The following is a 26,248-nucleotide window of genomic DNA, read 5'->3' as shown; positions in this document are numbered from 1 at the left end:
ACTACACAGAAGCATTGTGTGAAACTTATTTCTGATATGTTCATTAAGCTAACAGAGTTAAACCATACTTTTGATTGCGCAGTTCTGAACACTCTTTCTGTAGAAAATGCAAGTGGACATTCGGAGCGCTAAGAGGGTAATAGTGGAAAAAGGAATATATTCAAATATAAACTACACAGTAGCATTCTGTGAAAATTCTTTCTGTTCTGTGCATTCAACTAACAGAGTTGAACCTTACTTTTGATTGAGCCGTTCTGAAACACTCTTTCTGTAGAAACTGCAATTGGACATGCTAAGCGCTAAGAGGCCTACATTGGGAAAAAGAATATCTTCAAATAAAAACTACACAGATGCATTCTGTGAAACTTATTTCTGATCTGTAAATTCAGTTAACAGAGATAAAACATATTTTTGATTGAGCAGTTATGAAACACTCTTTTTGTAGAAAATGCAAGTGGAGATTCGGAGCGCTAAGAGGGTAATAGTGGAAAAAGGAATGTCTTCAAATATAAACTACACAGAATCATTCGGTGAAACTTCTTTCTGATCTGTGCATTCAGCTAACAGTGTTAAAACATACTTTTGATTGAGCAGATCTGAACACTCTTTCTGTAGAAAATGCAACTGGACATTTGGAGCGCTAAGAGCGTAGTAGTGGAAAAAGGAATATATTCAAATATAAACTACACAGAAGCATTCTGTGAAACTCCTTTCTGATCTGAGCATTCAGCTAACAGAGCTAAACCATACTTTTGATTGAGCAGTTTGAAACATTCTGTCTGTAAAAATGCAATTGGACATTCGTAGCGCTAAGTGGGTAATAGTGGAAAAAAGAATATGTTCAAATACAAACTACACAGAAGCATTGTATGAAACTACTTTCTGTTCTGTGCATTCAACTAACAGAGTTGAACCTTACTTTTGATTGAGCCGTTCTGAAACACTCTTTCTGTAGAAACTGCAATTGGACATTCTGAGCGCTAAGAGGCCTATATTGGGAAAAAGAATGTCTACAAATAAAAACTACACAGAAGAATTGTGTGAAACTTCTTTCTGTTCTGTTTGTTCAACTAAAAGAGTTGAACCTAAGTTTTGATTGAGCCGTTCTGAAACACTCTTTCTGTAGAAAATGCAAGTGGAGATTCGGAGCGCTAAGAGGGTAATAGTGGAAAAAAGAATGTCTCCAAATATAAACTACACAGAATCATTCTGTGAAACTTCTTTCTGATCTGTGCATTCAGCTAACAGAGTTAAACCATACTTTTGATTGAGCAGATCTGAACACTCTTTCTGTAGAAAATGCAACTGGACATTTGGAGCGCTAAGAGAGTAGTAGTGGAAAAAGGAATATATTCAAATATAAACTACACAGAAACATTCTGTGAAACTTCTTTCTGGTCTGAGCATTCAGCTAACAGAGTTAAACCATACTTTTGATTGAGCAGTTTTGAAACACTCTGTCTGTTGAAAATGCAACTGGACATTCGTAGCGCTAAGTGGGTAATAGTGGAAAAAAGAATATGTTCAAATATAAACTACACAGAAGCATTGTATGAAACTACTTTCTGTTCTGTGCATTCAACTAACAGAGTTGAACCTTACTTTTGATTGAGCCTTTCTGAAACACTCTTTCTGTAGAAACTGCAATTGGACATTCTGAGCGCTAAGAGGCCTCTATTGGGAAAAATAATATCTTCAAATAAAAACTACACAGAAGCATTGTTTGAAACTTATTTCTGATATGTTCATTAAGCTAACAGAGTTAAACCATACTTTTGATTGCGCAGTTCTGAACACTCTTTCTGTAGAAAATGCAAGTGGACATTCGGAGCGCTAAGAGGGTAATAGTGGAAAAAGGAATATATTCAAATATAAACTACACAGTAGCATTCTGTGAAAATTCTTTCTGTTCTGTGCATTCAACTAACAGAGTTGAACCTTACTTTTGATTGAGCCGTTCTGAAACACTCTTTCTGTAGAAACTGCAATTGGACATGCTAAGCGCTAAGAGGCCTACATTGGGAAAAAGAATATCTTGAAATAAAAACTACACAGATGCATTCTGTGAAACTTATTTCTGATCTGTAAATTCAGTTAACAGAGATAAAATATATTTTTGATTGAGCAGTTATGAAACACTGTTTTTGTAGAAAATGCAAGTGGAGATTCGGAGCGCTAAGTGGGTAATAGTGGAAAAAGGAATGTCTTCAAATATAAACTACACAGAATCATTCGGTGAAACTTCTTTCTGATCTGTGCATTCAGCTAACAGAGTTAAACCATACTTTTGATTGAGCAGATCTGAACACTCTTTCTGTAGAAAATGCAACTGGACATTTGGAGCGCTAAGAGAGTAGTAGTGGAAAAAGGAATATATTCAAATATAAACTACACAGAAACATTCTGTGAAACTTCTTTCTGGTCTGAGCATTCAGCTAACAGAGTTAAACCATACTTTTGATTGAGCAGTTTTGAAACACTCTGTCTGTTGAAAATGCAACTGGACATTCGTAGCGCTAAGTGGGTAATAGTGGAAAAAAGAATATGTTCAAATATAAACTACACAGAAGCATTGTATGAAACTTCTTTCTGTTCTGTGCATTCAACTAACAGAGTTGAACCTTACTTTTGATTGAGCCTTTCTGAAACACTCTTTCTGTAGAAACTGCAATTGGACATTCTGAGCGCTAAGAGGCCTATATTGGGAAAAATAATATCTTCAAATAAAAACTACACAGAAGCATTGTGTGAAACTTATTTCTGATATGTTCATTAAGCTAACAGAGTTAAACCATACTTTTGATTGCGCAGTTCTGAACACTCTTTCTGTAGAAAATGCAAGTGGACATTCGGAGCGCTAAGAGGGTAATAGTGGAAAAAGGAATATATTCAAATATAAACTACACAGTAGCATTCTGTGAAAATTCTTTCTGTTCTGTGCATTCAACTAACAGAGTTGAACCTTACTTTTGATTGAGCCGTTCTGAAACACTCTTTCTGTAGAAACTGCAATTGGACATGCTAAGCGCTAAGAGGCCTACATTGGGAAAAAGAATATCTTCAAATAAAAACTACACATATGCATTCTGTGAAACTTATTTCTGATCTGTAAATTCAGTTAACAGAGATAAAACATATTTTTGATTGAGCAGTTATGAAACACTCTTTTTGTAGAAAATGCAAGTGGAGATTCGGAGCGCTAAGAGGGTAATAGTGGAAAAAGGAATGTCTTCAAATATAAACTACACAGAATCATTCGGTGAAACTTCTTTCTGATCTGTGCATTCAGCTAACAGTGTTAAAACATACTTTTGATTGAGCAGATCTGAACACTCTTTCTGTAGAAAATGCAACTGGACATTTGGAGCGCTAAGAGCGTAGTAGTGGAAAAAGGAATATATTCAAATATAAACTACACAGAAGCATTCTGTGAAACTCCTTTCTGATCTGAGCATTCAGCTAACAGAGCTAAACCATACTTTTGATTGAGCAGTTTGAAACATTCTGTCTGTAAAAATGCAATTGGACATTCGTAGCGCTAAGTGGGTAATAGTGGAAAAAAGAATATGTTCAAATACAAACTACACAGAAGCATTGTATGAAACTACTTTCTGTTCTGTGCATTCAACTAACAGAGTTGAACCTTACTTTTGATTGAGCCGTTCTGAAACACTCTTTCTGTAGAAACTGCAATTGGACATTCTGAGCGCTAAGAGGCCTATATTGGGAAAAAGAATGTCTACAAATAAAAACTACACAGAAGAATTGTGTGAAACTTCTTTCTGTTCTGTTTGTTCAACTAAAAGAGTTGAACCTAAGTTTTGATTGAGCCGTTCTGAAACACTCTTTCTGTAGAAAATGCAAGTGGAGATTCGGAGCGCTAAGAGGGTAATAGTGGAAAAAAGAATGTCTCCAAATATAAACTACACAGAATCATTCTGTGAAACTTCTTTCTGATCTGTGCATTCAGCTAACAGAGTTAAACCATACTTTTGATTGAGCAGATCTGAACACTCTTTCTGTAGAAAATGCAACTGGACATTTGGAGCGCTAAGAGAGTAGTAGTGGAAAAAGGAATATATTCAAATATAAACTACACAGAAACATTCTGTGAAACTTCTTTCTGGTCTGAGCATTCAGCTAACAGAGTTAAACCATACTTTTGATTGAGCAGTTTTGAAACACTCTGTCTGTTGAAAATGCAACTGGACATTCGTAGCGCTAAGTGGGTAATAGTGGAAAAAAGAATATGTTCAAATATAAACTACACAGAAGCATTGTATGAAACTACTTTCTGTTCTGTGCATTCAACTAACAGAGTTGAACCTTACTTTTGATTGAGCCTTTCTGAAACACTCTTTCTGTAGAAACTGCAATTGGACATTCTGAGCGCTAAGAGGCCTCTATTGGGAAAAATAATATCTTCAAATAAAAACTACACAGAAGCATTGTTTGAAACTTATTTCTGATATGTTCATTAAGCTAACAGAGTTAAACCATACTTTTGATTGCGCAGTTCTGAACACTCTTTCTGTAGAAAATGCAAGTGGACATTCGGAGCGCTAAGAGGGTAATAGTGGAAAAAGGAATATATTCAAATATAAACTACACAGTAGCATTCTGTGAAAATTCTTTCTGTTCTGTGCATTCAACTAACAGAGTTGAACCTTACTTTTGATTGAGCCGTTCTGAAACACTCTTTCTGTAGAAACTGCAATTGGACATGCTAAGCGCTAAGAGGCCTACATTGGGAAAAAGAATATCTTCAAATAAAAACTACACAGATGCATTCTGTGAAACTTATTTCTGATCTGTAAATTCAGTTAACAGAGATAAAATATATTTTTGATTGAGCAGTTATGAAACACTGTTTTTGTAGAAAATGCAAGTGGAGATTCGGAGCGCTAAGTGGGTAATAGTGGAAAAAGCAATGTCTTCAAATATAAACTACACAGAATCATTCGGTGAAACTTCTTTCTGATCTGTGCATTCAGCTAACAGAGTTAAACCATACTTTTGATTGAGCAGATCTGAACACTCTTTCTGTAGAAAATGCAACTGGACATTTGGAGCGCTAAGAGAGTAGTAGTGGAAAAAGGAATATATTCAAATATAAACTACACAGAAACATTCTGTGAAACTTCTTTCTGGTCTGAGCATTCAGCTAACAGAGTTAAACCATACTTTTGATTGAGCAGTTTTGAAACACTCTGTCTGTTGAAAATGCAACTGGACATTCGTAGCGCTAAGTGGGTAATAGTGGAAAAAAGAATATGTTCAAATATAAACTACACAGAAGCATTGTATGAAACTTCTTTCTGTTCTGTGCATTCAACTAACAGAGTTGAACCTTACTTTTGATTGAGCCTTTCTGAAACACTCTTTCTGTAGAAACTGCAATTGGACATTCTGAGCGCTAAGAGGCCTATATTGGGAAAAATAATATCTTCAAATAAAAACTACACAGAAGCATTGTGTGAAACTTATTTCTGATATGTTCATTAAGCTAACAGAGTTAAACTATACTTTTGATTGCGCAGTTCTGAACACTCTTTCTGTAGAAAATGCAAGTGGACATTCGGAGCGCTAAGAGGGTAATAGTGGAAAAAGGAAAATATTCAAATATAAACTACACAGTAGCATTCTGTGAAAATTCTTTCTGTTCTGTGCATTCAACTAACAGAGTTGAACCTTACTTTTGATTGAGCCGTTCTGAAACACTCTTTCTGTAGAAACTGCAATTGGACATGCTAAGCGCTAAGAGGCCTACATTGGGAAAAAGAATATCTTCAAATAAAAACTACACAGATGCATTCTGTGAAACTTATTTCTGATCTGTAAATTCAGTTAACAGAGATAAAACATATTTTTGATTGAGCAGTTATGAAACACTCTTTTTGTAGAAAATGCAAGTGGAGATTCGGAGCGCTAAGAGGGTAATAGTGGAAAAAGGAATGTCTTCAAATATAAACTACACAGAATCATTCGGTGAAACTTCTTTCTGATCTGTGCATTCAGCTAACAGTGTTAAAACATACTTTTGATTGAGCAGATCTGAACACTCTTTCTGTAGAAAATGCAACTGGACATTTGGAGCGCTAAGAGCGTAGTAGTGGAAAAAGGAATATATTCAAATATAAACTACACAGAAGCATTCTGTGAAACTCCTTTCTGATCTGAGCATTCAGCTAACAGAGCTAAACCATACTTTTGATTGAGCAGTTTGAAACATTCTGTCTGTAAAAATGCAATTGGTCATTCGTAGCGCTAAGTGGGTAATAGTGGAAAAAAGAATATGTTCAAATACAAACTACACAGAAGCATTGTATGAAACTACTTTCTGTTCTGTGCATTCAACTAACAGAGTTGAACCTTACTTTTGATTGAGCCGTTCTGAAACACTCTTTCTGTAGAAACTGCAATTGGACATTCTGAGCGCTAAGAGGCCTATATTGGGAAAAAGAATGTCTACAAATAAAAACTACACAGAAGAATTGTGTGAAACTTCTTTCTGTTCTGTTTGTTCAACTAAAAGAGTTGAACCTAAGTTTTGATTGAGCCGTTCTGAAACACTCTTTCTGTAGAAAATGCAAGTGGAGATTCGGAGCGCTAAGAGGGTAATAGTGGAAAAAAGAATGTCTCCAAATATAAACTACACAGAATCATTCTGTGAAACTTCTTTCTGATCTGTGCATTCAGCTAACAGAGTTAAACCATACTTTTGATTGAGCAGATCTGAACACTCTTTCTGTAGAAAATGCAACTGGACATTTGGAGCGCTAAGAGAGTAGTAGTGGAAAAAGGAATATATTCAAATATAAACTACACAGAAACATTCTGTGAAACTTCTTTCTGGTCTGAGCATTCAGCTAACAGAGTTAAACCATACTTTTGATTGAGCAGTTTTGAAACACTCTGTCTGTTGAAAATGCAACTGGACATTCGTAGCGCTAAGTGGGTAATAGTGGAAAAAAGAATATGTTCAAATATAAACTACACAGAAGCATTGTATGAAACTACTTTCTGTTCTGTGCATTCAACTAACAGAGTTGAACCTTACTTTTGATTGAGCCTTTCTGAAACACTCTTTCTGTAGAAACTGCAATTGGACATTCTGAGCGCTAAGAGGCCTCTATTGGGAAAAATAATATCTTCAAATAAAAACTACACAGAAGCATTGTTTGAAACTTATTTCTGATATGTTCATTAAGCTAACAGAGTTAAACCATACTTTTGATTGCGCAGTTCTGAACACTCTTTCTGTAGAAAATGCAAGTGGACATTCGGAGCGCTAAGAGGGTAATAGTGGAAAAAGGAATATATTCAAATATAAACTACACAGTAGCATTCTGTGAAAATTCTTTCTGTTCTGTGCATTCAACTAACAGAGTTGAACCTTACTTTTGATTGAGCCGTTCTGAAACACTCTTTCTGTAGAAACTGCAATTGGACATGCTAAGCGCTAAGAGGCCTACATTGGGAAAAAGAATATCTTCAAATAAAAACTACACAGATGCATTCTGTGAAACTTATTTCTGATCTGTAAATTCAGTTAACAGAGATAAAATATATTTTTGATTGAGCAGTTATGAAACACTGTTTTTGTAGAAAATGCAAGTGGAGATTCGGAGCGCTAAGTGGGTAATAGTGGAAAAAGGAATGTCTTCAAATATAAACTACACAGAATCATTCGGTGAAACTTCTTTCTGATCTGTGCATTCAGCTAACAGAGTTAAACCATACTTTTGATTGAGCAGATCTGAACACTCTTTCTGTAGAAAATGCAACTGGACATTTGGAGCGCTAAGAGAGTAGTAGTGGAAAAAGGAATATATTCAAATATAAACTACACAGAAACATTCTGTGAAACTTCTTTCTGGTCTGAGCATTCAGCTAACAGAGTTAAACCATACTTTTGATTGAGCAGTTTTGAAACACTCTGTCTGTTGAAAATGCAACTGGACATTCGTAGCGCTAAGTGGGTAATAGTGGAAAAAAGAATATGTTCAAATATAAACTACACAGAAGCATTGTATGAAACTTCTTTCTGTTCTGTGCATTCAACTAACAGAGTTGAACCTTACTTTTGATTGAGCCTTTCTGAAACACTCTTTCTGTAGAAACTGCAATTGGACATTCTGAGCGCTAAGAGGCCTATATTGGGAAAAATAATATCTTCAAATAAAAACTACACAGAAGCATTGTGTGAAACTTATTTCTGATATGTTCATTAAGCTAACAGAGTTAAACCATACTTTTGATTGCGCAGTTCTGAACACTCTTTCTGTAGAAAATGCAAGTGGACATTCGGAGCGCTAAGAGGGTAATAGTGGAAAAAGGAATATATTCAAATATAAACTACACAGTAGCATTCTGTGAAAATTCTTTCTGTTCTGTGCATTCAACTAACAGAGTTGAACCTTACTTTTGATTGAGCCGTTCTGAAACACTCTTTCTGTAGAAACTGCAATTGGACATGCTAAGCGCTAAGAGGCCTACATTGGGAAAAAGAATATCTTCAAATAAAAACTACACAGATGCATTCTGTGAAACTTATTTCTGATCTGTAAATTCAGTTAACAGAGATAAAACATATTTTTGATTGAGCAGTTATGAAACACTCTTTTTGTAGAAAATGCAAGTGGAGATTCGGAGCGCTAAGAGGGTAATAGTGGAAAAAGGAATGTCTTCAAATATAAACTACACAGAATCATTCGGTGAAACTTCTTTCTGATCTGTGCATTCAGCTAACAGTGTTAAAACATACTTTTGATTGAGCAGATCTGAACACTCTTTCTGTAGAAAATGCAACTGGACATTTGGAGCGCTAAGAGCGTAGTAGTGGAAAAAGGAATATATTCAAATATAAACTACACAGAAGCATTCTGTGAAACTCCTTTCTGATCTGAGCATTCAGCTAACAGAGCTAAACCATACTTTTGATTGAGCAGTTTGAAACATTCTGTCTGTAAAAATGCAATTGGACATTCGTAGCGCTAAGTGGGTAATAGTGGAAAAAAGAATATGTTCAAATACAAACTACACAGAAGCATTGTATGAAACTACTTTCTGTTATGTGCATTCAACTAACAGAGTTGAACCTTACTTTTGATTGAGCCGTTCTGAAACACTCTTTCTGTAGAAACTGCAATTGGACATTCTGAGCGCTAAGAGGCCTATATTGGGAAAAAGAATGTCTACAAATAAAAACTACACAGAAGAATTGTGTGAAACTTCTTTCTGTTCTGTTTGTTCAACTAAAAGAGTTGAACCTAAGTTTTGATTGAGCCGTTCTGAAACACTCTTTCTGTAGAAAATGCAAGTGGAGATTCGGAGCGCTAAGAGGGTAATAGTGGAAAAAAGAATGTCTCCAAATATAAACTACACAGAATCATTCTGTGAAACTTCTTTCTGATCTGTGCATTCAGCTAACAGAGTTAAACCATACTTTTGATTGAGCAGATCTGAACACTCTTTCTGTAGAAAATGCAACTGGACATTTGGAGCGCTAAGAGAGTAGTAGTGGAAAAAGGAATATATTCAAATATAAACTACACAGAAACATTCTGTGAAACTTCTTTCTGGTCTGAGCATTCAGCTAACAGAGTTAAACCATACTTTTGATTGAGCAGTTTTGAAACACTCTGTCTGTTGAAAATGCAACTGGACATTCGTAGCGCTAAGTGGGTAATAGTGGAAAAAAGAATATGTTCAAATATAAACTACACAGAAGCATTGTATGAAACTACTTTCTGTTCTGTGCATTCAACTAACAGAGTTGAACCTTACTTTTGATTGAGCCTTTCTGAAACACTCTTTCTGTAGAAACTGCAATTGGACATTCTGAGCGCTAAGAGGCCTCTATTGGGAAAAATAATATCTTCAAATAAAAACTACACAGAAGCATTGTTTGAAACTTATTTCTGATATGTTCATTAAGCTAACAGAGTTAAACCATACTTTTGATTGCGCAGTTCTGAACACTCTTTCTGTAGAAAATGCAAGTGGACATTCGGAGCGCTAAGAGGGTAATAGTGGAAAAAGGAATATATTCAAATATAAACTACACAGTAGCATTCTGTGAAAATTCTTTCTGTTCTGTGCATTCAACTAACAGAGTTGAACCTTACTTTTGATTGAGCCGTTCTGAAACACTCTTTCTTTAGAAACTGCAATTGGACATGCTAAGCGCTAAGAGGCCTACATTGGGAAAAAGAATATCTTCAAATAAAAACTACACAGATGCATTCTGTGAAACTTATTTCTGATCTGTAAATTCAGTTAACAGAGATAAAATATATTTTTGATTGAGCGGTTATGACACACTCTTTTTGTAGAAAATGCAAGTGGAGATTCGGAGCGCTAAGTGGGTAATAGTGGAAAAAGGAATGTCTTCAAATATAAACTACACAGAATCATTCGGTGAAACTTCTTTCTGATCTGTGCATTCAGCTAACAGAGTTAAACGATACTTTTGATTGAGCAGATCTGAACACTCTTTCTGTAGGAAATGCAACTGGACATTTGGAGCGCTAAGAGCGTAGTAGTGGAAAAAGGAATATATTCAAATATAAACTACACAGAAGCATTCTGTGAAACTTCTTTCTGATCTGAGCATTCAGCTAACAGAGTTAAACCATACTTTTGATTGAGCAGTTTTGAAACACTCTGTCTGTAGAAAATGCAACTTGACATTCATAGCGCTAAGTGGGTAATAGTGGAAAAAAATATGTTCAAATATAAACTACACAGAAGCATTGTATGAAACTTCTTTCTGTTCTGTGCATTCAACTAACAGAGTTGAACCTTACTTTTGATTGAGCCTTTCTGAAAAACTCTTTCTGTAGAAACTGCAATTGGACATTCTGAGCGCTAAGAGGTCTATATTGGGAAAATAATATCTTCAAATAAAAACTACACAGAAGCATTGTGTGAAACTTATTTCTGATATGTTCATTAAGCTAACAGAGTTAAACCATACTTTTGATTGCGCAGTTCTGAACACTCTTTCTGTAGAAAATGCAAGTGGACATTCGGAGTGCTAAGATTGTAATAGAGGAAAAAGGAATATCTCCAAATAAAAACTACACAGAAGCATTCTCTGAATCTCCTTTCTGTTCTCAGCATTCAACTAACAGAGTTGAGCCTTACTTTTGAAGGAGCAGTTCTGAAACAATCTTTGTGTAGAAACTGCAAGTGGATATTCGGGGCGCTAAGACGGTAATACTGGAAAAAGAATATATGCAACTATAAACTACACAGAAGCATTCTGTGAAACTTCTTTCTATTCTGTGCATTCAATTAACTGAGTTGAACCTTACTTTTGATGGAGCCGTTCTGAAACACTCTTTCTGTAGAAACTGCAATTGGACATTCTGAGCGCTAAGAGGCCTATATTGGGAAAAAGAATATCTTCAAATAAAAATTACACAGAAGCATTCTGTGAAACTAATTTCTGATATGGGCATTCAACTAATAGAGTAAAACCATACTTTTGATTGAGCAGTTCTGAACACTCTTTCTGTAGAAAATGCAAGTGGACATTCGGAGCGCTAAGAGGGTAATACTGGAAAAAGTAATTTCTTCAAATATAAACTACACAGAATCATTCTGTGAAACTTCTTTCTGATCTGTGCATTCAGCTAACAGAGTTAAACCATACTTTTGATTGAGCAGTTCTGAACACTCTTTCTGTGGAAAATGCAACTGGACATTTGGAGCGCTAAGAGGGTAGTAGTGGAAAAAGAATATATTCAAATATAAACTACACAGAAGCATTCTGTGAAACTTCTTTCTGATATGTGCATTCAGCAAACAGAGTTAAACCATACTTTTGATTGAGCAGTTCTGAAACACTCTTTCTGTAGAAAATGCAACTGGACATTTGGAGTGCTAAGTGGGTAATAGTGGAAAAAGGAATATCTTCAAATATAAACTACACAGAATAATTCTGTGAAACTTATTTCTGATCTGTGCATTCAGCTAACAGAGTTAAACCATACTTTTGATTGAGCAGTTCTGAACACTCTTTCTGTAGAAAATGCAACTGGATATATGGAGCGCTAAGAGGGTAGTAGTGGAAAAAGGAATATATTCAAATATAAACTACACAGAAGCATTGTATGAAACTTCTTTCTGTTCTGTGCATTCAACTAACAGATTTGAACCTTATTTTTGATTGAGCCGTTCTGAAACACTCTTTCTGTAGAAAATGCAAGTGGATATTCGGAGCGCTAAGACGGTAATACTGGAAGAGGAATATATTCAAATATAAACTACACAGAAGCATTCTGTGAAACTTCTTTCTGTTCTGTGCATTCAACTAACTGAGTTGAACCTTACTTTAGATGGAGCCGTTCTGAAACACTCCTTCTGTAGAAACTGCAACTGGACATTCTGAGCGCTAAGAGGCCTATATTCGGAAAAAGAATATCTTCAAATAAAAACTACACAGAAGCATTCTGTGAAACTTATTTCTGATATGGGCATTCAACTAATAGAGTAAAACCATACTTTTGATTGAGCCTTTCTGAACACTCTTTCTGTAGAAAATGCAAGTGGACATTCGGAGCGCTAAGAGGGTAATACTGGAAAAAGTAATATCTTCAAATATGAACTACACAGAATCATTCTGTGAAATTTCTTTCTGATCTGTGCATTCAGCTAACAGAGTTAAACCGTACTTTGGATTGAGTAGTTCTGAACACTCTTTCTGTAGAAAATGCAACTGGACATTTGGAGCGCTAAGAGGGTAGTAGTGGAAAAAGAATATATTCAAATATAAACTACACAGAAACATTCTGTGAAACTTCTTTCTGATATGAGCATTCAGCTAACAGAGTTAAACCATACTTTGATTGAGCAGTTTTGAAACACTCTGTCTGTAGAAAATGCAACTGGACATTCGGAGCGCTAATTGGGTAATAGTGGAAAAAGGAATATATTCAAATATAAACTACACAGAAGCATTGTATGAAACAACTTTGTGTTCTGTACATTCAACTAATAGAGTTGAACCTTACTTTTGATTGAGCCGTTCTTAAACACTGTTTCTGTAGAAACTGTAATTGGACATTCTGAGCGCTAGGAGGCCTATATTGCGAAAAATAATATATTCAAATAAAAGCTACACAGAAGCATTGTGTGAAACTTATTTCTGATATGTGCATTCCGCTAACAGATTTAAAGCATACATTTGATTGCACAGTTCTGAACACTCTTTCTGTAGAAAATGCAAGTGGACTTTCGGAGCGCAAAGAGTGTAATAGTGGAAAAAGGAATATATTCAAATATAAATTACACAGAAGCATTCTGTGAAACTTCTTTCTGATCTCTGCATTCAACTAACTGAGTTAAAACTTGCTTTTGATTGAGCCGTTCTGAAACACTATTTCTGTAGAAAATGCAATTGGACATTCTGAGCGCTAAGATGCCTATATTGGGGAAAAGAATATCTACACATGAAAACTACACAGAAGCATTCTGTGAAACTTCTTTCTGTTCTGTGAATTAAACTAAAAGTGTTGAACCTTAGTTTTGATTGAGCCGTTCTGAAACACTCTTTCTGTAGAAAATGCAAGTGGACATTCGGAGCGCTAAGATTGTAATAGTGAAAAAAGGAATATCTCCAAATAAAAACTACACAGAAGCATTCTCTGAAACTCCTTTCTGTTCTCTGCATTCAACTAACAGGGATGAGCCTTACTTTTGAAGGAGCAGTTCTGAAACACTCTTTGTGTAGGAACTGCCAGTGGACATTCGGAGCGCTAAGACGGTAATAGTCGAAAAAGGAATATCTTCAACTAAATACTACACAGAAGCATTCTGTGAAACTTCTTTCTGTTCTGTGCATTCAACTAAAAGAGTTGAACATTAGTTTTGATTGAGCCATTCTGAAACACTCTTTCTGTAGAAAATGAAAGTGGAGATTTGGAGCGCTAACAGTGTAATAGTGGAAAAAGGGATATCTTCAAATATAAACTACACAGAATCATTCGGTGAAACTTCTTTCTGATCTGAGCATTCAGGTAACAGAGTTAAAACATACTTTTGATTGAGCAGTTCTGAACACTCTTTCTGTAGAAAATGCAACTGGACATTTGGAGCGCTAAGAGGGTAGTAGTGGAAAAAGATGTATATTCAAATATAAACTACACAGAAGCATTCTGTGAAACTTCTATCTGATCTGAGCATTCAGCTAACAGAGTTAAACCATACTTTTGATTGAGCAGTTTTGAAAAACTCTGTCTGTAGAAAATGCAATTGGACATTCGGAGCGCTAAGTGGGTAATAATGGAAAAAGGAATATGTTCAAATATAAACTACACAGAAGCATTGTATGAAACTTCTTTCTGTTCTGTGCATTCAAATAACAGATTTGAAACTTACTTTTGATTGAGCCGTTCTGTAACACTTTCTGTAGAAACTGCAATTGGACATTCTGAGCGCTAAGAGGCCTATATTGGGAAAAATAATATCTTCAAATAAAAATTACACAGCAGCATTGTGTGAAACTTATTTCTGATATGTGCATTCAGCTAACAGAGTAAAACCATACTTTTGATTGAGCAGTTCTGAACACTCTTTCTGTAGAAAATGCAAGTGGACATTCGGAGCGCTAAGAGGGTAATACTGGAAAAAGTAATTTCTTCAAATATAAACTACACAGAATCATTCTGTGAAACTTCTTTCTGATCTGTGCATTCAGCTAACAGAGTTAAACCATACTTTTGATTGAGCAGTTCTGAACACTCTTTCTGTGGAAAATGCAACTGGACATTTGGAGCGCTAAGAGGGTAGTAGTGGAAAAAGAATATATTCAAATATAAACTACACAGAAGCATTCTGTGAAACTTCTTTCTGATATGTGCATTCAGCAAACAGAGTTAAACCATACTTTTGATTGAGCAGTTCTGAAACACTCTTTCTGTAGAAAATGCAACTGGACATTTGGAGTGCTAAGTGGGTAATAGTGGAAAAAGGAATATCTTCAAATATAAACTACACAGAATAATTCTGTGAAACTTATTTCTGATCTGTGCATTCAGCTAACAGAGTTAAACCATACTTTTGATTGAGCAGTTCTGAACACTCTTTCTGTAGAAAATGCAACTGGATATATGGAGCGCTAAGAGGGTAGTAGTGGAAAAAGGAATATATTCAAATATAAACTACACAGAAGCATTGTATGAAACTTCTTTCTGTTCTGTGCATTCAACTAACAGATTTGAACCTTATTTTTGATTGAGCCGTTCTGAAACACTCTTTCTGTAGAAAATGCAAGTGGATATTCGGAGCGCTAAGACGGTAATACTGGAAGAGGAATATATTCAAATATAAACTACACAGAAGCATTCTGTGAAACTTCTTTCTGTTCTGTGCATTCAACTAACTGAGTTGAACCTTACTTTAGATGGAGCCGTTCTGAAACACTCCTTCTGTAGAAACTGCAACTGGACATTCTGAGCGCTAAGAGGCCTATATTCGGAAAAAGAATATCTTCAAATAAAAACTACACAGAAGCATTCTGTGAAACTTATTTCTGATATGGGCATTCAACTAATAGAGTAAAACCATACTTTTGATTGAGCCTTTCTGAACACTCTTTCTGTAGAAAATGCAAGTGGACATTCGGAGCGCTAAGAGGGTAATACTGGAAAAAGTAATATCTTCAAATATGAACTACACAGAATCATTCTGTGAAATTTCTTTCTGATCTGTGCATTCAGCTAACAGAGTTAAACCGTACTTTGGATTGAGCAGTTCTGAACACTCTTTCTGTAGAAAATGCAACTGGACATTTGGAGCGCTAAGAGGGTAGTAGTGGAAAAAGAATATATTCAAATATAAACTACACAGAAACATTCTGTGAAACTTCTTTCTGATATGAGCATTCAGCTAACAGAGTTAAACCATGCTTTTGATTGAGCAGTTTTGAAACACTCTGTCTGTAGAAAATGCAACTGGACATTCGGAGCGCTAAGTGGGTAATAGTGGATAAAGGAATATGTTCAAATATAAACTACACAGAAGCATTGTATGAAACAACTTTGTGTTCTGTACATTCAACTAACAGAGTTGAACCTTACTTTTGATTGAGCCGTTCTTAAACACTGTTTCTGTAGAAACTGTAATTGGACATTCTGAGCGCTAGGAGGCCTATATTGCGAAAAATAATATATTCAAATAAAAACTACACAGAAGCATTGTGTGAAACTTATTTGTGATATGTGCATTCAGCTAACAGAGTTAAACCATACATTTGATTGCACAGTTCTGAACACTCTTTCTGTAGAAAATGCAAGTGGACATTCGGAGCGCTAAGAGGGTAATAGTGGAAAAAGCAATATATTCATATATAAACTACACAGAAGCATTCTGTGAAACTTCTTTCTGATCTCTGCATTCAACTAACTGAGTTAAACCTTGCTTTTGATTGAGCCGTTCTGAAACTCTCTTTCTGTAGAAAATGCAATTGGACATTCTGAGCGCTAAGAGGCCTATATTGGGAAAAAGAATATCTACACATAAAAACTACACAGAAGCCTTCTGTGAAACTTTTTCTGTTCTGTGCTTTCAACTAAAAGTGTTGAACCTTTGTTTTGATTGAGCCGTTCTGAAACACTCTTTCTGTAGAAAATGAAAGTGGACATTCGGAGCGCTAAGATTTTATTAGTGGAAAAAGGAATATCTCCAAATAAAAACTACACAGAAGCATTCTCTGAAACTTATTTCTGATCTGTGCATTCAGTTAACAGATCTAAACCATACTTTTGATTGAGCAGTTATGAAACACTCTTTGTGTAGAAAATGCAAGGGGACCTTCGGAGCGCTAAGATTGTAATAGAGGAAAAAGGAATATCTTTAAATAAAAACTACACAGAAGCATTCTCAGAAACTCCTTTCTGTTCTCTGAATTCAACTAACAGAGTTTAGCCTTACTTTTGAAGGAACAGTTCTGAAACACTCTTTGTGTAGAAACTGCCAGTGGACATTCGGAGCGCTAAGTGGGTAATAGTCAATAAAGGAATATCTTCAAATAAATACTACACAGAAGCATTCTGTGAAACTTCTTTCTGTTCTGTGCATTCAACTAAAAGAAGTGAACCTTAATTTTCATTGAGCCGTTCTGAAACACTCTTTCTATATAAACTGCAATTGGACATTCTGAGCGCTAAGAGGCATATATTGGTAAACAGAATATTTTCATATAAACACTACACAGAAGCATTCTGTTAAACTTCTTTCTGATCTGTGCATTCAGCTAACAGAGTTAAACCATACTTTTGATTGAGCAGTTCTGAAACACTCTTTCTGTAGAAAATGCTACTGGACATTTGGAGCGCTAAGTGGGTAATAGTGGAAAAAGGAATATGTTCAAATATAAACTACACAGAAGCATTCTGTGAAACTTCTTTCTGTTCTGTGCATTCAAGTAACTGAGTTGAACCTGACTTTTGATGGAGCCGTTCTGAAACACTCTTTCTGTAGAAACTGCAATTGGATATTCTGAGCGCTAAGAGGCCTATATTGGGAAAAAGAATATCTTCAAATAAAAACTACACAGAAGCATTCTGTGAAACTTATTTCTGATATGGGCATTCAACTAATAGAGTAAAACCATACTTTTGATTGAGCCATTCTGAACACTCTTTCTGTAGAAAATGCAAGTGGACATTCGGAGCGCAAAGAGGGTAATACTGGAAAAAGTAATATCTTCAAATATAAACTACACAGAAACATTCTGTGAAACTTCTTTCTGATCTGTGCATTCAGCTAACAGAGTTAAACCATACCTTTGTTTGAGAAGTTCTGAACACTCTTTCTGTAGAAAATGCAACTGGATATTTGGAGCGCTAAGAAGGTAGTATTGGAAAAAGAATATATTCAAATATAAACTACACAGAAGCATTCTGTGAAACTTCTTTCTGATCTGAGCATTCAGCTAACCGAGTTAAACCATTCTTTTGATTGAGCAGTTTTGAAACACTCTGTCTGTAGAAAATGCAACTGGACATTCGGAGTGCTAAGTGGGTAATAGTGGAAAAAGGAATATGTTCAAATATAAACTACACAGAAGCATTGTATGAAACATCTTTCTCTTCTGTACATTCAACTAACAGAGTTGAACCTTACTTTTGATTGAGCCGTTCTTAAACACTCTTTCTGTAGAAACTGTAACTGGACATTCTGAGCGCTAAGAGGCCTATATTGTGAAAAATAATATATTCAAATAAAAATTACACAGAAGCATTGTGTGAAACTTATTTGTGATATGTGCATTCAGCTAACAGATTTAAACCATACATTTGATAGCACAGTTCTGAACACTCTTTCTGTAGAAAATGCAAGTGGACATTCGGAGCGCTAAGAGGGTAATAGTGGAAAAAGCAATATATTCATATATAAACTACACAGAAGCATTCTGTGAAACTTCTTTCTGATCTCTGCATTCAACTAACTGAGTTAAACCTTGCTTTTGATTGAGCCGTTCTGAAACTCTCTTTCTGTAGAAAATGCAATTGGACATTCTGAGCGCTAAGAGGCCTATATTGGGAAAAAGAATATCTACACATAAAAACTACACAGAAGCCTTCTGTGAAACTTTTTCTGTTCTGTGCTTTCAACTAAAAGTGTTGAACCTTTGTTTTGATTGAGCCGTTCTGAAACACTCTTTCTGTAGAAAATGAAAGTGGACATTCGGAGCGCTAAGATTTTATTAGTGGAAAAAGGAATATCTCCAAATAAAAACTACACAGAAGCATTCTCTGAAACTTATTTCTGATCCTTGCATTCAGTTAACGGATCTAAACCATACTTTTGATTGAGCAGTTATGAAACACTCTTTGTGTAGAAAATGCAAGGGGACCTTCGGAGCGCTAAGATTGTAATAGAGGAAAATGGAATATCTTTAAATAAAAACTACACAGAAGCATTCTCAGAAACTCCTTTCTGTTCTCTGAATTCAACTAACAGAGTTTAGCCTTACTTTTGAAGGAACAGTTCTGAAACACTCTTTGTGTAGAAACTGCCAGTGGACATTCGGAGCGCTAAGTGGGTAATAGTCAATAAAGGAATATCTTCAAATAAATACTACACAGAAGCATTCTGTGAAACTTCTTCCTGTTCTGTGCATTCAACTAAAAGAAGTGAACCTTAATTTTCATTGAGCCGTACTGAAACACTCTTTCTATATAAACTGCAATTGGACATTCTGAGCGCTAAGAGGCATATATTGGTAAACAGAATATTTTCATATAAACACTACACAGAAGCATTCTGTTAAACTTCTTTCTGATCTGTGCATTCAGCTAACAGAGTTAAACCATACTTTTGATTGAGCAGTTCTGAAACACTCTTTCTGTAGAAAATGCTACTGGACATTTGGAGCGCTAAGTGGGTAATAGTGGAAAAAGGAATATGTTCAAATATAAACTACACAGAAGCATTCTGTGAAACTTCTTTCTGTTCTGTGCATTCAAGTAACTGAGTTGAACCTGACTTTTGATGGAGCCGTTCTGAAACACTCTTTCTGTAGAAACTGCAATTGGATATTCTGAGCGCTAAGAGGCCTATATTGGGAAAAAGAATATCTTCAAATAAAAACTACACAGAAGCATTCTGTGAAACTTATTTCTGATATGGGCATTCAACTAATAGAGTAAAACCATACTTTTGATTGAGCCATTCTGAACACTCTTTCTGTAGAAAATGCAAGTGGACATTCGGAGCGCAAAGAGGGTAATACTGGAAAAAGTAATATCTTCAAATATAAACTACACAGAATCATTCTGTGAAACTTCTTTCTGATCTGTGCATTCAGCTAACAGAGTTAAACCATACCTTTGTTTGAGAAGTTCTGAACACTCTTTCTGTAGAAAATGCAACTGGATATTTGGAGCGCTAAGAAGGTAGTATTGGAAAAAGAATATATTCAAATATAAACTACACAGAAGCATTCTGTGAAACTTCTTTCTGATCTGAGCATTCAGCTAACCGAGTTAAACCATTCTTTTGATTGAGCAGTTTTGAAACACTCTGTCTGTAGAAAATGCAACTGGACATTCGGAGTGCTAAGTGGGTAATAGTGGAAAAAGGAATATGTTCAAATATAAACTACACAGAAGCATTGTATGAAACACCTTTCTCTTCTGTACATTCAACTAACAGAGTTGAACCTTACTTTTGATTGAGCCGTTCTTAAACACTCTTTCTGTAGAAACTGTAACTGGACATTCTGAGCGCTAAGAGGCCTATATTGTGAAAAATAATATATTCAAATAAAAATTACACAGAAGCATTGTGTGAAACTTATTTGTGATATGTGCATTCAGCTAACAGATTTAAACCATACATTTGATTGCACAGTTCTGAACACTCTTTCTGTAGAAAATGCAAGTGGACATTCGTAGCGCTAAGAGGGTAATAGTGGAAAAAGCAATATATTCATATATAAACTACACAGAAGCATTCTGTGAAACTTCTTTCTGATCTCTGCATTCAACTAACTGAGTTAAACCTTGCTTTTGATTGAGCCGTTCTGAAACTCTCTTTCTGTAGAAAATGCAATTGGACATTCTGAGCGCTAAGAGGCCTATATTGGGAAAAAGAATATCTACACATAAAAACTACACAGAAGCCTTCTGTGAAACTTTTTCTGTTCTGTGCTTTCAACTAAAAGTGTTGAACCTTTGTTTTGATTGAGCCGTTCTGAAACACTCTTTCTGTAGAAAATGAAAGTGGACATTCGGAGCGCTAAGATTGTATTAGTGGAAAAAGGAATATCTCCAAATAAAAACTACACAGAAGCATTCTCTGAAACTTATTTCTGATCTGTGCATTCAGTTAACGGATCTAAACCATACTTTTGATTGAGCAGTTATGAAACACTCTTTGTGTAGAAAATGCAAGGGGACCTTCGGAGCGCTAAGATTGTAATAGAGGAAAAAGGAATATCTTTAAATAAAAACTACACAGAAGCATTCTCAGAAACTCCTTTCTGTTCTCTGAATTCAACTAACAGAGTTTAGCCTTACTTTTGAAGGAACAGTTCTGAAACACTCTTTGTGTAGAAACTGCCAGTGGACATTCGGAGCGCTAAGTGGGTAATAGTCAATAAAGGAATATCTTCAAATAAATACTACACAGAAGCATTCTGTGAAACTTCTTTCTGTTCTGTGCATTCAACTAAAAGAAGTGAACCTTAATTTTCATTGAGCCGTTCTGAAACACTCTTTCTATAGAAACTGCAATTGGACATTCTGAGCGCTAAGAGGCATATATTGGTAAACAGAATATTTTCATATAAACACTACACAGAAGCATTATGTTAAACTTCTTTCTGATCTGTGCATTCAGCTAACAGAGTTAAACCATACTTTTGATTGAGCAGTTCTGAAACACTCTTTCTGTAGAAAATGCTACTGGACATTTGGAGCGCTAAGTGGGTAATAGTGGAAAAAGGAATATGTTCAAATATAAACTACACAGAAGCATTCTGTGAAACTTCTTTCTGTTCTGTGCATTCAAGTAACTGAGTTGAACCTGACTTTTGATGGAGCCGTTCTGAAACACTCTTTCTGTAGAAACTGCAATTCGATATTCTGAGCGCTAAGAGGCCTATATTGGGAAAAAGAATATCTTCAAATAAAAACTACACAGAAGCATTCTGTGAAACTTATTTCTGATATGGGCATTCAACTAATAGAGTAAAACCATACTTTTGATTGAGCCGTTCTGAACACTCTTTCTGTAGAAAATGCAAGTGGACATTCGGAGCGCAAAGAGGGTAATACTGGAAAAAGTAATATCTTCAAATATAAACTACACAGAATCATTCTGTGAAACTTCTTTCTGATCTGTGCATTCAGCTAACAGAGTTAAACCATACCTTTGTTTGAGAAGTTCTGAACACTCTTTCTGTAGAAAATGCAACTGGATATTTGGAGCGCTAAAAAGGTAGTATTGGAAAAAGAATATATTCAAATATAAACTACACAGAAGCATTCTGTGAAACTTCTTTCTGATCTGAGCATTCAGCTAACCGAGTTAAACCATTCTTTTGATTGAGCAGTTTTGAAACACTCTGTCTGTAGAAAATGCAACTGGACATTCGGAGTGCTAAGTGGGTAATAGTGGAAAAAGGAATATGTTCAAATATAAACTACACAGAAGCATTGTATGAAACACCTTTCTCTTCTGTACATTCAACTAACAGAGTTGAACCTTACTTTTGATTGAGCCGTTCTTAAACACTCTTTCTGTAGAAACTGTAACTGGACATTCTGAGCGCTAAGAGGCCTATATTGTGAAAAATAATACATTCAAATAAAAATTACACAGAAGCATTGTGTGAAACTTATTTGTGATATGTGCATTCAGCTAACAGAGTTAAACCATACTTTTGATTGCACAGTTCTGAATACTCTTTCTGTAGAAAATGCAAGTGGACATTCCGAGCGCTAAGAGGGTAATAGTGGAAAAAGCAATATATCCAAATGTAAACTACACAGAAGCATTCTGTGAAACTTCTTTCTGTTCTCTGCATTCAACTAACTGAGTTGAACCTTGCTTTTGATTGAGCCGTTCTGAAACACTCTTTCTGTAGAAAATGCAATTGGACATTCTGAGCGCTAAGAGGCCTATATTGGGAAAAAGAATATCTACAAATAAAAACTACACAGAAGCATTCTGTGAAACTTCTTTCTTTTCTGTGCATTCAACTAAAAGAGTTGAACATTAGTTTTGATTGAGCCGTTCTGAAACACTCTTTCTGTAGAAAATGAAAGTGGAGATTCGGAGCGCTAAGAGGGTAATAGTGGAAAAAGGAATATCTTCAAATATAAACTACACAGAATCATTCTGTGAAACTTCTTTCTGATCTGATCATTCAGCTAACAGAGCTAAACCATACTTTTGATTGAGCAGTTTTGAAACACTCTGTCTGTAGAAAATGCAACTGGACATTCGGAACGCTATTTGGGTAATAGTGGAAAAAGGAATATGTTCAAATATAAACTACACAGAAGCACTGTATGAAACAACTTTGTGTTCTGTACATTCAACTAACAGAGTTGAACCTTACTTTTGATTGAGCCGTTCTTAAACACTGTGTCTGTAGAAATTGTAATTGGACATTCTGAGCGCTAGGAGGCCTATGTTGCGAAAAATAATATATTCAAATAAAAAATACACAGAAGCATTGTGTGAAACTTATTTCTGATATGTGCATTCAGCTAACAGATTTAAACCATACATTTGATTGCACAGTTCTGAACACACTTTCTGTAGAAAATGCAAGTGGACTTTCGGAGCGCTAAGAGGGTAATAGTGGAAAAAGGAATATATTCAAATATAAATTACACAGAAGCATTCTGTGAAACTTCTTTCTGATCTCTGCATTCAACTAACTGAGTTAAAACTTGCTTTTGATTGAGCCGTTCTGAAACACTATTTCTGTAGAAAATGCAATTGGACATTCTGAGCGCTAAGAGGCCTATATTGGGAAAAATAATATCTACACATGAAAACTACACAGAAGCATTCTGTGAAACTTCTTTCTGTTCTGTGAATTCAACTAAAAATATTGAACCTTAGTTTTGATTGAGCCGTTCTGAAACACTCTTTCTGTAGAAAATGCAAGTGGACATTCTGAGCGCTAAGAGGCCTATATTGGGAAAAAGAATATCTTCAAATAAAAACTACACAGAAGCATTCTGTGAAACTTATTTCTGATATGGGCATTCAACTAATAGAGTAAAACCATACTTTTGATTGAGCCATTCTGAACACTCTTTCTGTAGAAAATGCAAGTGGACATTCGGAGCGCAAAGAGGGTAATACTGGAAAAAGTAATATCTTCAAATATAAACTACACAGAATCATTCTGTGAAACTTCTTTCTGATCTGTGCATTCAGCTAACAGAGTTAAACCATACCTTTGTTTGAGAAGTTCTGAACACTCTTTCTGTAGAAAATGCAACTGGATATTTGGAGCGCTAAGAAGGTAGTATTGGAAAAAGAATATATTCAAATATAAACTACACAGAAGCATTCTGTGAAACTTCTTTCTGATCTGAGCATTCAGCTAACCGAGTTAAACCATTCTTTTGATTGAGCAGTTTTGAAACACTCTGTCTGTAGAAAATGCAACTGGACATTCGGAGTGCTAAGTGGGTAATAGTGGAAAAAGGAATATGTTCAAATATAAACTACACAGAAGCATTGTATGAAACACCTTTCTCTTCTGTACATTCAACTAACAGAGTTGAACCTTACTTTTGATTGAGCCGTTCTTAAACACTCTTTCTGTAGAAACTGTAACTGGACATTCTGAGCGCTAAGAGGCCTATATTGTGAAAAATAATATATTCAAATAAAAATTACACAGAAGCATTGTGTGAAACTTATTTGTGATATGTGCATTCAGCTAACAGATTTAAACCATACATTTGATTGCACAGTTCTGAACACTCTTTCTGTAGAAAATGCAAGTGGACATTCGTAGCGCTAAGAGGGTAATAGTGGAAAAAGCAATATATTCATATATAAACTACACAGAAGCATTCTGTGAAACTTCTTTCTGATCTCTGCATTCAACTAACTGAGTTAAACCTTGCTTTTGATTGAGCCGTTCTGAAACTCTCTTTCTGTAGAAAATGCAATTGGACATTCTGAGCGCTAAGAGGCCTATATTGGGAAAAAGAATATCTACACATAAAAACTACACAGAAGCCTTCTGTGAAACTTTTTCTGTTCTGTGCTTTCAACTAAAAGTGTTGAACCTTTGTTTTGATTGAGCCGTTCTGAAACACTCTTTCTGTAGAAAATGAAAGTGGACATTCGGAGCGCTAAGATTGTATTAGTGGAAAAAGGAATATCTCCAAATAAAAACTACACAGAAGCATTCTCTGAAACTTATTTCTGATCTGTGCATTCAGTTAACGGATCTAAACCATACTTTTGATTGAGCAGTTATGAAACACTCTTTGTGTAGAAAATGCAAGGGGACCTTCGGAGCGCTAAGATTGTAATAGAGGAAAAAGGAATATCTTTAAATAAAAACTACACAGAAGCATTCTCAGAAACTCCTTTCTGTTCTCTGAATTCAACTAACAGAGTTTAGCCTTACTTTTGAAGGAACAGTTCTGAAACACTCTTTGTGTAGAAACTGCCAGTGGACATTCGGAGCGCTAAGTGGGTAATAGTCAATAAAGGAATATCTTCAAATAAATACTACACAGAAGCATTCTGTGAAACTTCTTTCTGTTCTGTGCATTCAACTAAAAGAAGTGAACCTTAATTTTCATTGAGCCGTTCTGAAACACTCTTTCTATAGAAACTGCAATTGGACATTCTGAGCGCTAAGAGGCATATATTGGTAAACAGAATATTTTCATATAAACACTACACAGAAGCATTCTGTTAAACTTCTTTCTGATCTGTGCATTCAGCTAACAGAGTTAAACCATACTTTTGATTGAGCAGTTCTGAAACACTCTTTCTGTAGAAAATGCTACTGGACATTTGGAGCGCTAAGTGGGTAATAGTGGAAAAAGGAATATGTTCAAATATAAACTACACAGAAGCATTCTGTGAAACTTCTTTCTGTTCTGTGCATTCAAGTAACTGAGTTGAACCTGACTTTTGATGGAGCCGTTCTGAAACACTCTTTCTGTAGAAACTGCAATTCGATATTCTGAGCGCTAAGAGGCCTATATTGGGAAAAAGAATATCTTCAAATAAAAACTACACAGAAGCATTCTGTGAAACTTATTTCTGATATGGGCATTCAACTAATAGAGTAAAACCATACTTTTGATTGAGCCGTTCTGAACACTCTTTCTGTAGAAAATGCAAGTGGACATTCGGAGCGCAAAGAGGGTAATACTGGAAAAAGTAATATCTTCAAATATAAACTACACAGAATCATTCTGTGAAACTTCTTTCTGATCTGTGCATTCAGCTAACAGAGTTAAACCATACCTTTGTTTGAGAAGTTCTGAACACTCTTTCTGTAGAAAATGCAACTGGATATTTGGAGCGCTAAAAAGGTAGTATTGGAAAAAGAATATATTCAAATATAAACTACACAGAAGCATTCTGTGAAACTTCTTTCTGATCTGAGCATTCAGCTAACCGAGTTAAACCATTCTTTTGATTGAGCAGTTTTGAAACACTCTGTCTGTAGAAAATGCAACTGGACATTCGGAGTGCTAAGTGGGTAATAGTGGAAAAAGGAATATGTTCA

The sequence above is a fragment of the Symphalangus syndactylus genome, chromosome 7 (genome assembly GCF_028878055.3).
Source record: "Symphalangus syndactylus isolate Jambi chromosome 7, NHGRI_mSymSyn1-v2.1_pri, whole genome shotgun sequence".
Classification (NCBI taxonomy): Eukaryota; Metazoa; Chordata; class Mammalia; order Primates; family Hylobatidae; genus Symphalangus; species Symphalangus syndactylus.
This window is presented reverse-complemented; position numbering follows the sequence as displayed.